The sequence below is a fragment of the Heptranchias perlo genome, unplaced genomic scaffold (genome assembly GCF_035084215.1).
Source record: "Heptranchias perlo isolate sHepPer1 unplaced genomic scaffold, sHepPer1.hap1 HAP1_SCAFFOLD_43, whole genome shotgun sequence".
Classification (NCBI taxonomy): domain Eukaryota; kingdom Metazoa; phylum Chordata; class Chondrichthyes; order Hexanchiformes; family Hexanchidae; genus Heptranchias; species Heptranchias perlo.
The window spans coordinates 1,041,904-1,059,390 of NW_027139442.1; the positions used below are offsets into that span (position 1 = coordinate 1,041,904).

The 17,487-nt window shown below is 44.4% G+C and overlaps 1 long non-coding RNA gene across 1 annotated transcript in view; it reads right to left on the reverse strand.

Moving 5' to 3' along the window:
- Positions 1-15,364: 15,364 nt before the first annotated feature.
- Positions 15,365-17,487, reverse strand: part of LOC137312412 (uncharacterized) — a 29,543-nt gene continuing 27,420 nt past the window's right edge. The window contains exon 3 of the long non-coding RNA XR_010960723.1: positions 15,365-15,419. This is a non-coding gene — a long non-coding RNA (uncharacterized lncRNA). The remainder of the gene's footprint in view (positions 15,420-17,487) is intronic.

Below are 17,487 nucleotides of genomic sequence, written 5' to 3' on the forward strand. Positions count from 1 at the left end.
GGGGGCAGTACAGCTTGGTACAGGATAGTACAGCTGGGGGCAGTCCAGCTAGGTACAGGATAGTACAGCTGGGGGCAGTACAGCTAGGTACAGGATAGTACATCTGTGGGAAGTACAGCTAGGTACAGAATAGTACAGCTGGGGGCAGTACAGCTAGGTACAGGATAGTACAGCTGGGGTAAGTAGAGCTAGGTACAGGATTGTACAGCTGGGGGCAGTACAGCTTGGTATAGGATAGTACAGCTGGGGTAAGTACAGCGAGGTACAGGATAGTACAGCTGGGGGCAGTACAGCTAGGTACAGGATAGTAAAGCTGGAGGCAGTACAGCTAGGTACAGGATAGTACTTCTGGGGGAAGTACAGCTCGGTACAGGATAGTATATCTGGGGGCAGTACAGCTAGGTACAGGATAGTACATCTGGGGGAAGTACAGCTAGGTACAGGATAGTACAGCTAGGGTAAGTACAGCTAGGTACAGGATAGTACAGCTGGGGGCAGTACGGCTAGGTACAGGATAGTACAGCTGGGGGCAGTACAGCTCGGTACAGGATAGTATATCTGGGGGAAGTACAGCTAGGTACAGGATAGTACATCTGGGGGAAGTACAGCTCGGTACAGGATAGTATATCTGGGGGAAGTACAGCTAGGTAGAGGATAGTACAGCTGGGGGCAGTCCAGCTAGGTAAAGGATAGTACATTTGGGGGAAGTACAGCTAGGTAAAGGATAGTACATTTGGGGGAAGTACAGCTCGGTACAGGATAGTACATCTGGGGGAAGTACAGCTCGGTACAGGATAGTACATCTGGGGGAAGTACAGCTAGGTACAGGATAGTACATCTGGGGGAAGTACAGCTAGGTACAGGATAGTACATCTGGGGGAAGTACAGCTAGGTACAGGATAGTATATCTGGGGGCAGTACAGCTAGGTACAGGATAGTATATCTGGGGGCAGTACAGCTAGGTACAGGATAGTACATCTGGGGGAAGTACAGCTAGGTACAGGATAGTACATCTGGGGGAAGTACAGCTAGGTACAGGATAGTACAGCTGGGGGCAGTACCGCTAGGTACAGGATAGTACATCTGGGGGAAGTACAGCTCGGTAGAGGTTAGTGCAGCTGGGGGCAGTACAGCTCGGTACAGGATAGTACATCTGGGGGAAGTACAGCTAGGTACATGATAGTACATCTGGGGGAAGTACAGCTAGGTACATGATAGTACATCTGGGGGAAGTACAGCTAGGTACAGGATAGTACAGCTGGGGGCAGTACAGCTCGGTACAGGATAGTACATCTGGGGGATGTACAGCTAGGTACATGATAGTACATCTGGGGGAAGTACAGCTAGGTACAGGATAGTACAGCTGGGGGCAGTACAGTTCGGTACAGGATAGTACATCTGGGGGAAGTACAGCTAGGTAGAGGTTAGTGCAGCTGGGGGCAGTACAGCTCGGTACAGGATAGTACATCTGGGGGAAGTACAGCTAGGTACAGGATAGTACAGCTGGGGGCAGTACAGCTCGGTACAGGATAGTACATTTGGGGGAAGTACAGCTAGGTACATGATAGTACATCTGGGGGAAGTACAGCTAGGTACAGGATAGTACAGCTGGGGGCAGTACAGCTCGGTACAGGATAGTACATCTGGGGGAAGTACAGCTAGGTACAGGATAGTACATCTGGGGGAAGTACAGCTAGGTACAGGATAGTACAGCTGGGGGCAGTACAGCTCGGTACAGGATAGTACAGCTGGGGGCAGTACAGCTAGGTACAGGATAGTACAGCTGGGGGAAGTACAGCTAGGTATAGGATTGTACATCTGGGGGCAGTACAGCTCGGTACAGGATAGTACAGCGGGGGGCAGTACAGCTCGGTAGAGGATAGTGCAGCTGGAGGCAGACAGTGCAAAAGCAAGGAATTTATCCTAATCCTTTATCAATCATTGGTTAGGCCTCAGCTTGAATATTGTATTCAATTCGGGGCACGGTACCTCAGAAAGGATGTCAAGGCCTTAGAGAAGTTGCAGAAGAGGTTTACTAGAATTGTACCAGGAATGAGGGAGTCTCGTTATGTGGAGAGACTGGAGAAGCTGGGATTGTTCTCCTTGGAACTGACAAGATCGAATGGTGATTTGTTAGAAGTGTTCAAGATCATGAATGGTTTTGATTGGGTAAATAAGGAGAAACTGCTTAAAGTGGTAGAAGGGTCGGTCATCAGAGAACAAAGATTTAAGGTGATCGGCAAAAGAGCCAGAGGCGACATGAGGAAACAATTTTGATGCAGCGAGTTGTAATGATCTGGAATGCACCGTTTGAGTCGGTGTTGGGTGCATATTCAATATTAACTTTTTAAAGGGACTTGGATAAACACTTGAAGGGAAAAAATTACAGGAATATGGGGGAAGTGCAGGGGAATTGGACTAATTTGATAGCTCTTTCAAAAAGCCGCACAGGCACGTTGGGCCAAATAGCTTCTTCCTGTGCTGCACCTACTATGATACTGTGATACTATGTGAAAGAGTCAGCAGGAATCTCAGTTCAGTGGCCAGACATCTAAAGCTGTGGCAGGTGCACACACAATGAAATAATATTTCATAACAGTGATAACCAATAAATACTTTGAATTCCCAGTTCAACTGAACCATGTTATTGGGGAGAAAGGGCACTGCACTGACTCCTTGTAATACTGAGACGGTGAGCTGTGTCGGTATCAATCACTGAAAACACATTCATGAAAATATATGCCATGACAGGTTAGTTCCACAAGCTTGTGGTATGATGCCACGCCTAAGCACAATCATCTGATTTCAATATATTTAGAACAGAGAATTAGCCAGTAACATTCTCAGGGGTGGATACACATAGTTTATTGCAGATATAATGCAGCTGCTACAAGACCAGAAGCGTTTACACACTCCATCAACTGATAGAACAGAACAGACGGCTTTGTAAATGATGATGGAAGAATAAAATTGCAAATTCAGCAGCAGAGTTAAAACCGATTTACACCATTAACGGATGAGATAATTGCTTATCCGGAGCATCAACGGATTCAAGAACACGGTAGTTAATGCGTTTTATCCAAAACATTACTAGATATTGGGTCAAGTAGATCAAGCATCAATAGTGGAACATTTAGGGAACAGTGATCATAATATCATAAGGTTTAGATTAGTTACGGAAAAGGACGAGGAGCAATCCAGAATAAAAATACTTAATTGGAGGTCGGCCAAATTCAGTGGGTTGAGAACGGATATGGCCCGGGTAAATTGGAATCAAAGATTAGCAGGCAAAACTGTAATCGAACAATGGGGGGCCTTTAGGGAGGATATGGTTCGGGTATAGTCTAGGTTCATTCTCACGCGGGGAAAGGTAGGGCAACAAAAGCCAGAGCTCCCTGCATGAAAAAGGAGATAGAGACTAAGATGAAGCTGCAAAAGTGGGTGCATGACAGATGTCTGGTTGATAACACAAGTGAGAACTAGACTGAATCTAGAAAGTAGGGAGGGGAAGTGAAAAAGGAAATAAAAGGGGTAAAGGGAGAGTATGAAAATAGACTGGCGGCCAACATAAAAGGGAATCCAAAAGACTTCGATAGGCAGATAAATAGTAAACGGGTAGGAAGAGGAAAGGTGGGCCGATTAAAGACCAAAAAGAAGATCTATACATGGAGGCAGAGTGCATGGCTGAGATACTAAATGAGTACTTTACATCTGTCTGTAACAAGGAAGAAGATGCAACAAAAGTCCGAGTAAAAGAAGAGGTCGTTGAGATAGTGGATGGGCTAAAAATTGATGAAGAGAAGGTACTAGAAAGGCTAACTGTACTTAGAGTAGAAAAGACACCCGGTTCGGATTGGATGCATCGTAGGTTGCTGAGGGAAGTAAGGGTGGGAATTGTAGAGGTACTGACCATAATCTTCCAAACCTCCTTCGATACGGGGGTGGTGCGTGAGGACTGGAGAATTGCAAATGTTACACCCTTGGTCAAAGAAGGCTGTGAGGATAAACCCGGCAACTACAGAACAGTCAGTTTAACCTCAGTGGTGGGAAAACTGTTAGAAGCGAAAATCCGGGATAACATTAATAGTCACTTGTACAAGCGTGGATTAATAAAGAAAAGACAGCACGGATTTGTTAAAGGAAAATCGGCCAAACTATCTTCATTGAGTTTTTTGACGAGTTGACAGGGAGGGTCGATGAGGGTAATGATGTTGATGTTGTTTATATGGACTTCCAAAACGTGCTTGATAAAGTGCCACAAAATAGGCTTAGCAGCAAAATTGAAGTCCATGGAATAAAAGGAGCAATGGCAGCATCGATATGAAATTGACGAAATGACAGGAAAAAGAGAGTAGTGGTGAACAGTTGTTTTTTCGGACTAGTGGAAGGCACACAGTGGTGTTCCACGGGGGTCGGTGCTCGGACCACTGCGTTTCTTGGTATATATTAATGACTTGCAGTTGGGTGTATAGGGCACAATTTCAAACTTTGCAGATGACACAAACCTTGGAAGTGTACTGAGCAGTGAGGAGGATAGTGATAGACTTTAAGAGGACACAATCAGGCTGGTGGAATGGGCGGATACGTTGCAGATGAAATTTAATGCAGAGAAGTGAGAAATGATACATTTTGGAAGGAAGAACGAGAAGGGGCTATATAAACTAAAGGGTACAATTCTAAAGGGGGTGCAGGAACAGAGAGATCTGGGGGTATATGTGCATAAATCTTTTAAGGTGGCAGGACAGGTTGAGAAAGCCATTAATAAAGCATATGGAATCTTGGGCTTGAAAACAGAGGCATAAGAGTACAAAAGTATGGAAGTTATGTTGAACTTTTATAAAACACTGATTTGGCCAAAACTGGAGCACTGTGTCCAACTCTGGGCACCACACTTTTGGACGGATGTGAAGGCCTCAGAGAGGGTGCAGAAAAGATTTACTGGAATGGTTTCAGGGATGAGGGACTTGAGTGACGTGAATAGACTGGAAAAGCTGGGGTCGGTCTCCTTGGAACAGAGAGGGCTGAGAGGAGATTTGATAGCGGTGTTCAAAATCATGAGGGGTGTAGACAGAGTAGATAGAGATACACTGTTTCCATTGGCAGAAGGGTCGAGAAAAGGACACAGATTTAAGGTGATTGGCAAAAGAACCAACACATTCTCAACATATTCTCAACACATTCTCTATATATTCTCAACATATTCTCAACGTCGCCTATTATCTCCTGTAAAATGCTTGAACCCTGCAGTGTGAAGAGCTTCCAGCATCACCTCGCTCAGTCTGACCAACTGTATTCTGGGTAAGTTTTAACTCGGCCATTTCATGATCCTCAGCGACTCTCCTCCGATTCCCAGCGATCTTATGTTTATAAGCGGGTGCTTTTTATGCATTATGGTGCCGAATGTAAACGTGAGTGGTTTCTATGGTTTATATTTTGAAATCACCTCATCTAAATGTACGCTTTATATGTTAAAAATGCCTAATCTGACACCAAGGAGTCTCTTGACTCTCTCCCAGTCGTCGCCCATGGAAAGATGAATCTTCTGAAGCTCCACAGCATTAAATTTTCCCGGAGCGGGACTTCATCACAAGGTGTCCTCAACAGCTCAGCTCATAGCAGCCCCCGACTGATCGGAATGTGTGACGGTGCAACGTCGAGCGAGCAGTCACAGCTCTTGTTCCTGTTTGATCCTCTGTCATTCAGACAACTCACTTTATGATTCAAAGGTTAGAATTTAGCGGACAGGCGTTTCGACAACACAGAGTTAAGAATAATCTGCATATTTAGCGGTTCTTCGTTTGCCAGAGAGTATTGAGCCTCTGGAGTGCATTGCTGGCAGGTGTGGTGGGTGCTGACTCTCTCTGTCTGCCTTCTCCAGGGATCTAGATCGGTTCTTGACTGGGGCAGAGATCGCATAATATAGAAGGTGAGTGGTTTTACAGTTCACCTAAACATGGTCAATGTCGTGTCCTGGACTGGTTTCGATCGCCTGAAAGTGTCGGGGAGCAATTTTTCACAATTCGCCCTCCTTATCGGCCTTTGATGTTTTTTCAGGTTTGTAACCGGTCCCAGGAGATTACATGTTTCCGGTGGGTGGGGCGGGTGGTGTCGGTAGGAAGTGTCCAGTCACGATGCTCCGCGCATGTGGGACAGGATTGATGAACCAGCTGGTCTTTTCCTAACCATCATGTCTGTCTGTAACCTCAGCTCGTCAAGGTGTTTTTAGTGAAGTGATCTTTAAACACAAAACCGCACCTGGGGCAATTCCTGCGTCCGTCCATCGTGAAATGAGGCTCAATGCTCTCACGTTGTCCTCCTCTGAAGCTGGAGGACTCGAAATATTCTTGCCGGCCTCTGCTTCAATGTGCCTGAGCATTTCTGGTGCCGTCCAATCGTAAGCAAAGTGACTGTTAACGGGGGCGTTCGAAAAATGCGCCCTGAAATAGGAAGCATGGTTACAGCACAGTTCAAGGCGCCTAACATCCAAAATATTCTTACCTCTGTGTAGTCTAAACGCCTGTTCCCTTCTCCTCCCCAATCTGTGAAACTGGAAATAATCTTTCACGGGGCACACCCACCTTGGGTGGCCTCATAAAATGAGGACAATCAGTTCTTCTTTCCTTGGTTCAAGCTCCATGTTTTATGGGGTGTAGCTCAGTGGTCGAGCGCATGTTTCGCATGTATGAGGTCCTGGGTTGCATCCCCAAAAATATTTTTTCATCAGAATTATGCACGGAAAGGCAAATCGCGCTTTCTGAGAGCAGCGAGTTCCAACCTCTGAGGTTCCACGAGCTTTAAATTGTCCCCGAGCAGGACTTCATCTCACGGTCCCCTCAACAACTCAGCTCAAAGCAGCCGCCGACTGACCGGAACGTGTGACGGTTCAATGTCGAGCGAGCAGTCCCAGCTCTTGTTCCCGTTTGTCGCTCTGTCATTCTTCCATCTCACTTTATGATTCATGGTTGGATTTCAGCCTAGTCACTGACTATTGGCAATTGTATTATTCATTTCCGCAGACTTTTTTTGGGAAAGTTTAGAGTAATTTTAAAGCAAAGAGAAACAGAAACCCCGTGAACTGAAGCAGAGGTTGAACATTGTGAGCACGTGGAACGACTGGGCATCTCGTTGTCCGGGAGAGACAGAGCGGAAAAGCCACTTATTAATGTCGGGATGTAGCTCAGTGGTAGAGCGCATGTTTTGTATATATGAGGCCCTGGGTTCAATCCCCGGCATCTCCACGCACTTTATGTTTCGAATTTTGAATCGCCCCTCTGGTCCTCACCTCACCTTGACACACAAGGACAGGAAAGAGTTCATTTCCCTCGAAAAAAACCGAACGCTCTGCACACGATACAATTCAATGGAAGCACGCACGCGCCTTTGAAATGGCTCCCATCCTGGGGCTGGATATCGTGCCCAGTGATAGAAACATCGAAAATAGGAGCAGGAGCAGGCCATTCAGCCCTTCGAGCCTGCTTCGCCATTGAATATGATCATGGCTGATCCTCTATCTTATTACCATATTCCCGCTCTCTCCCCATACCCCTCGATGCCTACTGTGTGTACACATCTGTTTATCTCCTTCTTAAATATATTCAGTGCCTTGGCCTCCAGAGCCTTGTGTGGTAGAGAATTCCACAGGTTCACCACCCTCTGAGCGAAGAATTAAATTGTTTCCAGTTTCACAGATTGGGGAGGAGCAGCGGACAGGCGTTTAGACCACACAGAGGTAAGAATAGTCGAGATGTTAGGCGGTTCTTCATTTGCCAGAGAGTAGTGACCCTCTGGAATGCATTGCCGGCTGGAGTGGTGGGTGCTGACTCTCTTTCTGCCGTCTCGATGATCTGGATCGGTTCTTAACTGAGGCAGAGATCGCATCATATAGAAGGTGAGTTGTTTTACAGTTAAAGTACACATGGTCAGTGTGATGCACTGAACTCGATTCGATTGCCTGAGGGATTCGCGGAGGAATTACATAGAATTTCCATTCCTTATTGGTCCTGGATTTTTTTCTGGTTTGTAATCGCTCCCAGGAGATTACATGTTTTTGGTGGGTGGGGCGGGTGGTGGGACACTCAATCCTGTTATACACACCCTCAGTGCTGGGACACTCAGTGCTGTTATACATACAGTTAGTGCTGGGACACTCAGTCCTGTTATAAACACTGTCAGTGCTGGGACAGTCAGTCCTCTTATACACACAGTCAGTGCTGGGACACTCAGTCCTGTTATACACACAGTCAGTGCTGGGACACTCAGTCCTGTTATACACACAGTCAGTGCTGGAACACTCAGTCCTGTCATACACACAGTCAGTGGTGGGACACTCAGTCCTGTCATACACACAGTCAGTGCTGGGACACTCAGTCCTCTAATAGACACAGTCAGTGGTGGGACACTCAGTCCTGTTATACACACAGTCAGTGCTGGGACAGTCAGTCCTGTTATACACACAGTCAGTGCTGGGACACTCAGTCCTGTTATACACACAGTCAGTGCTGGGACAGTCAGTCCTCTTATAGACACAGTCAGTGCTGGGACAGTCAATCCTGTTATACACACAGTCAGTGGTGGGACACTCAGTCCTGTTATACACACAGTCAGTGCTGGGACACTCAGTCCTGTTATACACACAGTCAGTACTGGGACACTCAGTCCTGTTATACACACAGTCAGTGCTGGGACAGTCAGTCCTGTTATACACACAGTCAGTGCTGGGACAGTCAGTCCTGTTATACACACAGTCAGTGCTGGGACACTCAGTCCTGTTATACACACAGTCAGTGCTGGGACAGTCAGTCCTCTTATAGACACAGTCAGTGCTGGGACAGACAATCCTGTTATACACACAGTCAGTAGTGTGACACTCAGTCCTGTTATACACACAGTCAGTGCTGGGACACTCAGTCCTGTTATACACACAGTCAGTACTGGGACACTCAGTCCTGTTATACACACAGTCAGTGCTGGGACAGTCAGTCCTGTTATACACACAGTCAGTGCTGGGACACTCAGTCCTGTTATATACAGTCAGATCAATAAATAACTGCAAACTAAGAATGAAATCTCCAGGATCTGACGGTTTCCACCCCAGAGTATTAAAGGAAACAGGTGGGGAAATTGCAGATGCATTAGTCATAATTTCCAAAGCTCTCCAGACTCAGGAATTGTGCGTTTGGATATGAATATTGAAAATGTCACTCCGTTATTTAAGAAAGGAGGGAGGGAGAAACCAGGAAAATACAGACCTGTCATTTTAACGTCGTTTGTGGGGAGCTTACTTAAATCTATCACGAGAGACAAAATGAGCTGGTCAAAGAGAGTCAACTTGGATTTGTGAAGGGCAGGTCTTGTCTGACTAATTTAGTTGGATTTGTTGAGGAAACTAACAAGGTGGACAGGGGCGTGTCTATGAAGGTTTTCTATATGGACTTACAGAATGCATTTGATAAGGTTCAGCACAAGAGATTAATAGAATAAATAAAATGCACATAATTGAAAGTGACATTGTGACTTGGGTTATAATTGGTTGGGAGGTCGGAGAAAAGAGTAGGGAGAAAGGGAATGTTCTTTGATTGGCGGGATATGACAAGTGGTCTCCCCAGGGATCTGTACTGGGGCCTCAGCTTTTCACCATCTTTATCAATAACTTGGATGAAGCAATAGAGAGTTATAGGTCAGTACGATGGGATCAGGAAGTTACAAAGGGAAAGCTTAAGTGAATGGGAAAACTGTGGCAGATGGAGTTCAATTGTATCAGGTCCGCATACCTCAGGTATAGTTGTCTGCTTGGAGTTCAAAAGGAGATGCCTTTCAGCCCAGTGAATCCTCGTGTGTCCTTCGGAAAGTGAGGCTCTCAGACCTTTTGTACTTGGTTAGAGGTCTTCAGTATCTAGGTGATGTCGCTCAGAGATAGACCGCATGCTTCGCGTATATGAGGTCTCGGTTTCAATCTACACGTCCTTCATGTTTCGAATTTTGAATATATTAATGAGAAGACCATTTTGAACTAGCCTCACATTTACACACAAGGACGGGCAAGACTTTCTTTATCTCGAGCCAAACCTAACAATCTGCGCAGGATTAAATTCAATGGAAAAGCGCATGCGCCATTTCAATGACTCCCGAAACCAGGGCAGGATTGCTTGCCTAGTGATTGATATTTCCAGTTTCATAAATTGGGGAAGACCAGAAGGCAGGCGTTTAGACAGCACGGAAGTAATCGAGGCTACATGGTGGGCGATTCTTCTTTACCCAGAAAGTAGTGAGCCTCTGGAATGGTTTGTCGGCTGGTGTGGTGGGTGTTGACTCTCTGCATGCCTTCTCGAGGAAGATAGTACCATAGCAGGATACAGCACAGTAGGAGGCCATTCAACCCATCGTGCCTGTGCCAGCTCTTTGGTAGAGCTATCCAAATAGTCGCACTCCCCTGTTCTTTCCCCATAGCCCTGGAAATGTTTTCCCTTCAATGATTGATCCAATTCCCTTTTGAAAGTTATTATTGAATTTACTTCCTTTCCCTTTCAGTCAGTGTATTCCAGATCAGAACAACTCACTGCCCGAGCAACTCACTGCTTCCACAGGTCGCCTCTGGTTCCTTTCCCAATTACAGTATTTTTTTCCCCCCTGGTTACCGATCCTTCTGCCACTGGTAACAATTTCGCCTTATTTACTGAATCAAAACCGTTCATGATTTTGAACACCTCTATCAAATCTCCCCTTAAGCTTCTCTGCTCTAAGAAGAAAAATCCCAGCTTCTCCAGTCTCTCCACATATTTGAAGTCACTCGTCCCTGATACCATTCTGGTAAATATTCCATTCACCTTCTCTGCTCTGAGGAGAACAACCCGAGCTTTTCCAGTCTCTCCACATAACTGAAGTCACTCATCCCAGGTACCATTCTAGTAAATCTCTTCTGCACGCTCTCCAATGCCTTGACATCCTTCCTAGTGTTTGGTGCCCAGAATTGAGCACAATCCTCCAGCTGAGGACCAACCAGTGTTTTATAAAGTTTCACCATAACTTCTTTGTTTTAGTATTCTATGCCTCTATGTATAAAGCCAAGAATCACATATGCCTTTGTAACCGCCTTCTCAACTTCAAGGAATTGTGCACATATACCCCCGGGTCTCTCTCTTCCTCCCTTTAAAATCATACCATTCAATTTATAATGCCTCTCCTCGTTCTTTCTACCAAAATGAATCACTTCACACTTCTCAGCATTAAATTTCATCTGCCATGTGTCTGCCCATTTCACCAGTGTGTCGATGTCCTCCTGTAGTCTGTTACTATCCTTCACATTGTTGACTACATATCCAAGTTTCGTGCAATCTGAAATCTTTGAAATTATACCCTGTATACTCACGTCCATATCATTAATATATATCAAAAAGAGAAATGGTCCTAATACTGACCCCTGGGAAACACCATTGAAGAGTCCCCTCCAGTCTGAAAAACAACCGTTCACCACTACTCTCTGCTTTCTGTCCCAGAGCCGATTTTTTATCCACGCTGCCACTGTCCCTTTAATCCCATGGGCTTTAATTTTGCTCAAAAGTCTATTATGTGATGCTTTATAAAATGCCTTTTGAAAGTCTATATACACAACATCAACCGCACTGCCCTCATCAACCCTCTCCGTTACTTCATCAAAGAGTTCAATCAAGTTAGTCAAACGCGATATTCTTTTAACAAATTCATGCTGACTTTCATTTATTATGTGTGTTGATACTTAGTCACATTCAATAAAGGATTAATTGCAATCTATTGGTGTCAAGTCCCACTCGATCTTGCAAACTGGCGACTTCAGCATAGGACCTTGACATGCAATAGTCTGGATTGTGTGAAACTAATTGCCTCGGATGGACAAGGTGCTCAACCCAGTCTGATAAAGTAGGAAACCAATTTCGGCGAGAGCATGACTTTTCCCTCCAGTACTGACATTAACAATAGAGGCTATCAGGCATTTGTTTGTGATTAATGTCGCTGTCCTCACAATTCCATGGAATTATATATTTGAGTACTTTTAATCTTTCTTTTATTCCACATCCTCCAGCGTCTTTTCATTAACGGTGTATTAAAATTCATTGTGTTCTTCCAATGTCTGTCACTTTACATTAAAATGCAGCTACCTGGTGTCTGCCCAATGCAGCCAAGGTGCCTGTATCATTCTTGAATTTATTTTATCATTTTCCTCACAGTTTAAAAAACCCTGCTTTTGTTTTGGAGCATATTTGGAGATTGGGCTCTGTCACCGTAAGTCCAAATCATCTCTACTTACTGGTTATAAGAGTTTCTCCACAAATGAACAAAGAGCCACTGGTCTTTAAGTGTCCAATTGATTCCCCTCTCCCTCCCACAGCAAAAACAACATACTGATTTCATACCAGGACACCACAATGTCAGAACACAGGGGCTTTTTATCAATCAGCCCGAGGGAGCAGAGATTTCACAGACCGGATGGCAAGAAGTGAAACAGGACCTAGCCATAGATAATATCTAATAAAGCTTCATCCTAGTCATTAGCCCCAGAGAACAATAAAATGGATTATAATCAAAGAGATAAAAGAGAAATAACTAATAAAACGTTGTCATAATCACTGCAGCTGGTCTCATCTTTGAGACTGGCTAAAGACTGCCTCACAGTTGTACCAACGTATTTCAATGCCTCTCGATAAACGCAGTTAAGTTTTTCCAACAAAATTGATTTCCAAGAGTATTTGCCAAGTCTGTCAATTATATAAATCTCTTTCTGGTACAAGAATTTTAGCCCATAAATTACATTTGTTCCCACAGTGGACAACTAATGAACACATTTCAATAAAAGTCAACAACAACTCGCATTCACAGTCCGCCTTTAATTTAATAAACATTCCCAAGGGGCTTCACAGAGGCATGAGGAACAACAGGCACAAGAAGAATAAGAAGATATCAGGAGAAGTGATGAAAACCTCGGTCAAAGAGTGGGTTTAAGGGGGCTGTAAGAAATGGAAATGGAGAGACGGAGGAGATAAAGAAGGATTTCCGAGAGCAGAGTTTATTTGTCTGAAGGAATGGCCACCAATGGTGGAATGAAGAGAGTGCAGGATGGTAAAATATAACAATAATTACTTGTATTTATATAACGCATTTAACATAGATAAATATCCAAAGGCGCTTCACAGAGGTATTAACAGACAAATATGGACCCTCGGCCAAAGAAGGGGATATTAGGAGGGAATAGAAAAGGTTGTCGCAAGAGATGGGTTTCATGGAATGTCTGAAAGAAAGAAATAACTTGGAATCACATAGCGCCTTTTCCGACCTCAGGACGTTCCAAAGCGCTTTACAGACAATGAATTATATTTGAAATGTAGCCATTGTTGTAATGTAGGTAACGTGGCAATTTACTCACAGAAAGCTCCCACCAACAGGAATGAGATAATGACAAGATAATCTGTTTCAGTGAAGTTTGTTGAGGAATGGGTATTGGCCAGGACACCAGGGAGTACTCTCCTGCTCTTCTTTAAATATTGCCCTGGGATCTTTTACATCCACCTGAGAAGGCAGAATTGTTCTCAGTTTAACATCTCATTGGAAAGACGGCATCTCCGACAGTACAGCGCTTCCTCAGTACTGAACTGTAGTATCAGCCTGGATTATATGTTCAAGTCTGTGGAATGTGACTCAAACTCACAACCTTCCGAGTCAGAGGCGAACTGCTACCACTGAACTGCGTCTGACAACTGAGAGGGGGAGAGGGAGATGGAGGGGCTTAGGGAGGGCATTTTGGAGCATGCATATGGCGGTCAAAAGTAGGGCCAATGGACTATAGATGCACATGCGGCCAAAGGTGGAGGAGCTGAGTGTTTGGGAAGGGCAGTAAGGCTAGAAGAGGTTACAGAGATCAGGAGGGATGAGGAGCTAAGGATTTAATTTCAAGGAAGAATAAAAAGGCTTCGGAGACTGGAAGCCGATGCAGGTCTGTAATGCAATCGTTGGCCAGGATATGGAGGTCGTGGGTCAAAGTTCATGACTTCTCAATTTGAAACTGGAGGAAATTGATGCACAACTACCACAGCATATTGCTCTGACAGCACAAAGACATTGGAAGGGTCAAGAGAGGCGGTGCTTTTGTCAGCGAACATCTGAAAGCTGGTCCATGTCTGCGGACAATGTCACCAAAGGGCAGCATGTATATGAGGAAGAGGAGGGAGCAAAGGATTGAACCTTTAGAGACAACCGATATAAAAGTGATAGGGTGGGAAGAGAAGTTTCTCCTGGCTATGATCAGATAGGTGAATGGAACCAAGTGAGGGTAGTCCCACCAAAAGAGGTCAGTGATCGATGAATGAGGAGGTCACGGATGGGTTTACTGTAAGTGTAAAGGAGAAGGCGGAGATTGAGAGTGGTCGGCCATGGAGGGATTTAAACCACAGGAAGAACATTTTAAATATTAGGCGATGGGGAATTGGGCGTCAGTGAGTGTCAGTGAGGCCGAACAGGACCTGGTGCCGGTTGGAAGGGAGACGTTGGGTGGTAGACCAGGAGTTTATTTAAGGAATGGAGTCTGGAGGGGACAGAGGCATTGATGAGGGTTCCAATGGCAATGGGGTGAGGAAGGAATGGAGGCGAGTGAGGGAAGCACGAGGTCTTTGAGATGGAGATCAAATTGGGTCATGAGCTCAGCTCGGGGTTACACGCGAGCAATTTTACTGAAGCCGTCAAACAGTGTAGAATAAATGGGTAAACATCTGCAGAAAAAAACGGAGAGGTGAATGGCAATGAAGCTCGTTCAGTGTCCGACCCCTGATATCACACACAGTCATTTCTCGGCTGCAATCCTCAACGTGGCATTTAACTGTCCCCGTGTCAGAGACACAAAATTCATATTAAAACTGGGAAACTGCAGGAACAGTGTGAAACGGGTTTGCTTGCGTCCCTGGATTCAATGCACAATGTGGAGAAATCTGTAACATTGATAAATGAATCGGCAGGAGAGAACAAGGTCAATACAATTATATGAAAACTGTAAATGAAGCCGCTCATTGTTGTTGGACCAGTCCTTTCTGAGCACAGCTTTTAACTTTATTCCTGAGAGAGGTCTCATTAAGACAAGGTTCTGAACTTTGAGATGTTTGTGATATATCCATGTCATTATTTACATTGGAGAAAAAGCTGCTGACGTAATGTGTTTGTTCAGGTGACTGTAACTAATAGCAATGATCAGGGGTCTTACCGTGTCAGTGGAGATTTATCCCCTGTATAAATCAGGCTTGTTGCAATGTATCGGCGCAGAGTTCCTGCCGGAGCTGCGGTTTTCAGTTCAACAGAAATTGCTGCTTCTCACAGGAATGGGATATCCAGTGATGTATCAGATAGAACGCATTTACTATCCTGCTCTTGCAGTCATTGGAGTTCCGGGTAAGCCGTTAACTCATCTGTGAATAATGTAAATCGGTGTTAACTGTGCTGCTGTACTTGGCAAATTATTTTTCTCCCACCATATTTTACGCAGCCAGCCGTTATCTTATATCAGTTGAATGATGGAATGTTTAAAGTCTCTGCTCTTTCGGTCTAGTAGGAGCTGCATTATATCGGTAATGAACTTTGTCTATCCAACCCTGGCACGGTTACTCGACTGTCCTTTGTACTGTTGAATAATGGTGTGTCCTTAACTTCAAAACGTCCAGTCTTGTAGCAGCTGCATTATATCTGTTATTATCTTTACATATCCAACACAAGCATTGTTACTGGATTGTTCTCTGCACTGAATTTATTGTGGAATAATGGTCTATCCTTCGGTCCTGCAGCAATTGCCTTATTTCTGCCGTGAACATTGTTTATCCAACCCTGGCATTGTTACGTGATTATTCACTGTACTGAATGCATTGGAATCAGGTGTGTGGGTTAAGAGCTGGCGTCAGACCAACAGGAACCGTAACAGTTTCATGTTGTGAAATATATTTCCATAAATGTGTTTTCAGTGATTGATAATGAGACAACTCACGATCTCAGTATTGCAAAGAAGCAGCGCAATGACCTCCCTCCACAATAACATGGTTCATTTTAACTGGGATTTCAATGTACTTATTGGTTATCACTGCTATTAAATATTTCGTTATGTGTGTGACTGTTGCAGCTCCAGGTGTCTGTTTACTGAACTGAGTTTGTTGCTGATTCTTTCACATCTCATTCTCTGCTTCACCGAGGATGAATTCACTGTAAATTACAATGTTTTGTGGTTATGTTGTCTCAGTTTGTACTTTATCTGTTGGAATCAGGAGCCCTTCCATTTATCTGTAGATTATAAGCAGCAGCGGTGATGTTGGCGTTTTGTTAATTGAACAATGCCGCCATCTAACGCTGTGCTTTGTAATTACAGGAGAAGGAATTTCAATTATTGTGAGGTGTGTTTGGAAGAGGAATTCGATTCTGTTTATTCCATGCATTGTTGATTAAGTGAACAGTGTAGGTGAACAGATGGAGACTTGGATGATCTGAAGAAGCCATTAAACTATCACAGAGGCTTCACCATTTAACAAACTGACACTAAGAATAGGATCGTTGGAACACGGCGCTGGTGAAAAGAAAGCAGGCGCACGAAGTTAGGATTTACTCGGATGTGAAAAGTGGCATTGAGAAAGAGAGCAGAGACAGTACGGAGAGTTGGAGAGGAGAGTTAGAGTGCGCGACTTAGATGGAAAACGAAAGGGAGGGGGAGAAGGAACGAGAGGAATAGAGAGAGACAGAGAGAGATACATAGTCAATGAGGGAGAGAGAGATCGAGCGAGACACACACACAATGGGACAAAGGGGGAGAGAGACAGAGAGACAGCGATGTGAATAATTCAACGGAATGAATTACTGAAACTTCCAGTACAATTATGAAGAGGAAATGTGATTTGAAGGTGTTATTAGGATGTTGTCAGATTGTGAGAGTTTTATTGTACTCGGGTGTGTTTATCACTATCAGGTCCTCAGTCTGTTTATGTGAATATTCCTTTTACTTGCTTACTGACTGAATAAATAAACAAAACTGAAATGTATTTGAAGAATAAAATCAGTGATTTCTTGATCGCATTGAATTATTAGGATGCTATATTCTAGAAGCCATGTGCCAGCTTCAAAGGACGAGGTTAATTTAATAATTGCATTTTAATTTAATTTTAATTGAATGTGCAAAGTAAATTTATTGGAAACATTGTGTAACTAACGAGCTGCTCTCTGACACAAAAACACAAAAATTAAAATTTGAATTCATTAATTTCATTCTGTTGCTGGGACCTATAGATTCGATTGCCTCTAACACTCTGCTGCAGTCTCTCCCGGTGAATCCCAGCCTCTCCTCCCACTTCATTGAATTCTCTGCCTCCTTATTCATTCCTTCATTACATCCGCTTTCCAAAACCATGTGATCCTGGCTCCCCTCCAGTTCTGATGCCATTTTCCTTGTTTCCCTCCCAATCTCACTCACTGGCTCGGCCTCCAGCAGCCTCTACCAATCCG